The sequence below is a fragment of the Cnephaeus nilssonii genome, assembly GCF_951640355.1.
Source record: "Cnephaeus nilssonii genome assembly, chromosome: X".
NCBI lineage: Eukaryota > Metazoa > Chordata > Mammalia > Chiroptera > Vespertilionidae > Cnephaeus > Cnephaeus nilssonii.
Genome location: NC_137071.1, coordinates 44,670,113 through 44,675,318, shown reverse-complemented (window position 1 = coordinate 44,675,318; position 5,206 = coordinate 44,670,113). Strand labels below are relative to the sequence as shown.

General features: G+C 43.7%; 1 pseudogene across 1 annotated transcript; it reads right to left on the bottom strand.

Moving 5' to 3' along the window:
- Positions 1–2,454: 2,454 nt before the first annotated feature.
- On the bottom strand, positions 2,455–3,064 carry LOC307095858 (GTPase NRas-like; annotated as a pseudogene). Its single transcript has one exon. The product of its transcript is annotated as a GTPase NRas-like (transcript).
- Positions 3,065–5,206: the final 2,142 nt, after the last annotated feature.

Below are 5,206 nucleotides of genomic sequence, written 5' to 3'. Positions count from 1 at the left end.
TTAGAAAAAGAAAAATGACAGAGCAATTCTCCAACAGCAGCAGAAACAAAGCAGCAGCAAGTTCCTGCTACCAGGTGTCAACAGCACTGTGAAAACTCAGAATGAACACTAAGGAGCATGGCTCTCTGAGTTCATTAAAGTCTGGACACAGTATAGAGTTCTTCCTCTCTTCTGAATTCATTTCAAGGCAATGTGGACTTTGCTTAATAAATGAAAATTCATATTAGAAGATAGAGGACCTCAGTAAGTATTTACATATTAAAAGACCAGAGCAGAAAGTGGCCATTTTGGAAGTAGGCTTTTATCACAAGTTACCTAAGTCTATTTTTCATTAGAATTACCAGGATATTATTTGCAAATGGAAAAGCCACGTTTCCCAAATCCTCAAAACTAACAATTCATTATGGTTTCCATTCCTTTCTTAACAGCAATTCCAATTCAACGGCTTCTTGCTCTGAACACACTCAGCTTCTTTTAGCTCATATGCAGACTAACTCATCAACACCTCATCTTAAACTCCTCAAAGAACATTATGAGTAAAGAAAATTTTAAAACATTTTGATCAGAGGTACCCTCATTCTAAAAGATGCAATGACAAAAATGTTGGCTTCATTTAGTTTCCAGGTGGCTAAAAATATAGTCTAGACACATTCTTTATGAAGACTGCTAAGTTGACCCTCCTCAGGGTACCAATTCTTTTTCATCACGATAAAGGACTTGTGTGAACTGACCTTTTCTTTCCTTGCAGGATAACAGCATACGTTTGGCAAAACTACCAGCCAGGGTAACTGGTGCAATGAGCAAACGTAAAACAGTTGCTCCCTCTGTGATGCTAATGGGCTTGGTTCAAGTTTTGAAGCAGTAACACTGGTCCATTTAACACCATGCTTTACTCAACTGAAATAATGAATCAAACTGCAGTTGCTGTGGGTGAGGGATGGAGAGTGGGGTGAAACGGTGACTGAGGGCAATTATATACATCACTAAGATACAAGATATATTATGGCTGAGGCTTGAAAATCATTGATCACAATATTAAATAAAACAGCATCAAATGTTTACAATTTTGCATACCTGTAAATGTAGAGCTTTCTGATATAACCCAAATTTAAATACAAATGGAAATTCATTGAACATTAGATTATCAGTAAGCTAGAAGAAACAAATTACATACATTTCATAGTTAGTAACCTACAAAAAAAATGGAGCACAGGTAAAAAATAAGTGAAATATACAGGCAATTGTTTCCAGTTTCATCTTTCTCTTGTGAGAACCTAAAAACAGGGCAAAGTCAACTTTATGTAGGTAAAAAATGGCATCTGCTACCATATCGACACATCTTTCCCTCAAAGGCAGACAGGTCACAGACATAACTCAGACATTCATTTTCACGTGTAATGGTTTTTGAAACATCCACTCCACCGAAGTATACAAACCACTTCTAGGAAAAAGGCTCTTCATTGTGAAAGATTTAATTGCATGAAAGTCAAGAAGAGTAGGAGAGACTCCATAGTCTGTATTCATCTTTGTATTTACAAATACAGAGTAGATGCCAGTTTATAGAGTATAGCAATCTATATAATAAAAACCTAAGCGACCATTACAGCATAATGACAAGAACGACCAGTCACTATGAGGCACACTGACCACCAGGGGGCAGACGCTCAATGCAGGAGCTGCCCCCTGGTGGTCAGTGTGCTCCCACAGCGAGAGTGCCACTCAGCCAGAAGCCAGGCTCATGGCTGCCGAGCACAGTGGCAGTGGAGGGAGCCTCTCCCACCTCCAAGGCAGCGCTAAGGAGCAGTGAGCTGAGTGGTAAGGAGCAATGAGCAGGCAGGTGGTAAGGAGTGAGGAGTCCCGGACTGCGAGAGGATGTTCGCCTGACAGCTTAGGCCCGCTCCCCAAGGGCTCCCAGACTGCAAGAGGGCACAGGCCGAGCTGAGGGACCCTCCTCCGAGTGCACGAATTTCATGCACCAGGCCTCTAGTAACATAAACAAACCAAACACCAACATTAACTATATTGTCAGCAAAACAGTAATTCATGACATTTCCCCCCAAAACCAATATAGTTCCAAGTTCAACAGTAAAAAAAAAAAAAGAGAGAGAGAGAGAGAGAGAGAGAGAGAGAGAGAGAGAGAGAGAGAATCACCAGCAGATGCTACATTAGAACTCAAGACATTGTTTTCTAGAGAATTTCATGTCTACAGTTTTGTTCTTTGTTTCAGAGCATGAATTGTTTTTCAGATGAAAAACATGGGGTGGTGGAGTTGTTTGGGGAGAACCCAGAGTGGAAAAATATTGGGGAGTAACAAGAGGTTCATTTCTCTAGTCAGACAACCAAGTGAGGAAGTAGTTATTCTGAGAACTTCTCAGATAGAGAACATTGTATTGATCTATGGAGAGTCGGGAAGTAGCAGGAGCTTATCTGTAAGACTGAAGACAGCAACAGGAATACTTGTTTCTCCTCCAGGGAAGTCAGTACCAGGGTGTCAGTGCAGCTGGACAGTGGCTCTTTTCTGACGCTAGAACTTTAAAAGTATCTTGTTACATCACTACACAAGGCAACCCCATGCAACCTTGAGTCCCATCATCACTGCTGTTGAGTTCTTTCATTCAGTACTGACGTATTTCTCTTACCAGTGTGTAAATGGCATCTTCAACACCCTGTCTTGTCTTGGCTGAAGTTTCAATGAATGGAATCCCATAACTCTTGGCCAGTTCACGGGCTTGTTTTGTGTCAACTGTCCTTGTTGGTAAATCACAATTGTTTCCTACTAGCACCTTCCCCTGTCCTCATGTATTGGTCCTTCATGGCACTGTACTCCTCTTGTCCAGCCATATCCAGTATATCCAATAGATAGGTTTCACCATCTATAGCCACCTATTTTGGGTAAGAATCCTCTATGGTGGAATCATATACAAAGTGGTTCTGGATTAGCTGGATTGTGAGCATGCTTTTCCCAACACCACTTGCTCCAACCACCACCAGTTTGTACTCAGTCATTTCACACCAGCAAGAACCTCAAGCACTGGTGCCTCTGCTGTGGATGGGTTTAGAATCAACACCAAGCCGGGGGGGGGGATCCCTTTTACATAACTTTCTGTCTCTCTCTTGAAGCCTTTAAGATTCTCTCTTTGTCCTGAACGTTTGCCATTGTAATTATGACATGTTTTGGTATGGGACTTTTTGGGTTCATCTTGTTTAGGACTCTCTGTGCTTTTGTGGCTTTTTTCTTCCCCACATCAGGGAAGTTTTCTGATATTATTTATTCAAATAGGTTTTCTAATCTTTGTTCCTCTCCGTGTCATTCTGGCACCCCTATTATTCATATTTTGCTTTGTTTCATGTTGTCCCAAAGCTCCCTTAGGCTCTCCTCCTGTCTTTTAATTTTTTTTTCTCCAATTGGAGTTCAGTTTGGGTGTGTTTTGCTTCCCTGTCTTCTAATTCACTAGTTCAGTCCTCTGCTTCTCCTGGTCTAATGTTGACACTTTCCATGGTGTGTTTTTATTGCTGCTATATCACTCTTTATTTCTTCTTGATTCTTACATAAGTTGTTGATTTTTTTCATCCACCCAGTTTATGAACTGTATGACCCTTATTCTGAATTATTTTTCTGACATATTGCATGCCTCTGTTTCACTTAGCTGCTTTTCTGGCAATTTGTCTTTTTCTTTCCTTTGGAGGATTCTTTGTCTCCCGATTTTTGCTCTCACCAAAGGACCTAGGTGTCGAGTTGTGCAGGGGCTACTTCTCAGGTGGCAATGGCTCCTCGGGTGGTGTCTGCTCTTGGGCGGTTGTGGCAACAGCTGCTCCTCTGTTCGCGATGGCTCCTCTGATGGGCACTGCTTGCAGCAGTGGTGGCTCCTCTGACCCGTCAGGGGCTGGCTGCTCACACAGCTGCCGCTCCTCAGACTTGGGTGGGCTGCTCACACAGCTGCTGCTCCTTGGACAGGGGCAGGGTGTGCGGGGCTGCTGCTCCTTGAACATGGGTGGGCCACTCACATGGCTGCTGCTCCTTGGATGAGGGTGGGCTGCTTGCTGAGCTGCTGCTCCTCAGATGGGTGCAGGCTGCGTGAGGCTGCTACTCCTTGGACTTAGGTGTGCTGCTCATAGGGCTGCTGCTCCTTGGATGGGGGTGGGCTGCTCACGTGGCTGCTGCTCATGTAGTTGGAATGCCCTGGGCTAAAGCATTGGGCCAGCCTGAGGGGAGCATGCCTTGGAACTCACAGGAGCCTGCATCCAGGGTGGCTGGAGTCTCAGTGACCATGGGACCATATCTGCGGTAACAGGACCCTTGAGGGGTTGGCTGTAGAGTCCTGGGTGTTGTCTGAGGGCAACCTGGGTGGAGGTGAGGCTGGGCTGCCAGTCATAGCATCTCTCCCCTTCAAAAGGGTGCAGCATCTCTCCCCTTCAAAAGGGAAGAGCAGGCCACTCTGGGACTGTTTGAAATGGTAGCAGAGCCTGCCTGGTTAGGCATGCCTGGACAGCCTGCCCCGAAGGTCCTGCAGTATCTAATTATGCCTCACTCCCACACACACACACATACCCCACACGTCCACATACTCATCTTTCACTCTTTCACTCACTCACGCTCACTCCATCACTGCTGCCTTCTTCCTGCCTCTGTAGTTGGGTCTGGAGTGTTATTAACCTGTTCTTGGATGGAGTCTCCTCTCCAGTTGTCTGGTTATGTAGCTCGCTCTCTACCACATTGGCCAAACAGGACAAAATGCAACTCGACAAGACATGACACAAAGGGAACAAAACACAAATGTACTTATAACACCCATAACCCAATATAAGTGACCACCAGAGAAAAGAGAATTAAGGGAGAGAAAAGGGAGCACAAATTATATCAAAGAGAGAAAAAATGGTATGAGAGAAAAGAAAAAGAAGAGAAAGGAAGGAAATGGAAATATATATTTTCCATTTCTCTCTCTCTCTCTCTCTCTCTCTCTCTCTCTCTCTCTCTCTATATATATATATATATATATATATATATATATATATATTGTTTGTTCTCTGGTATTCTCTCTCTCTCTCTCTCTCTATATATATATATATATATATATAGATTTTTCTTTGTATCCTTTGTACCACTCAGGCTGTAGTCTGGGTGGGGCTGTATTCGTTATCTGGAGACTGCAGGGAGGGGCTATGATTTCTGTAGAAAATGGCTGCCTATGTCCGGCACATCAGGTAT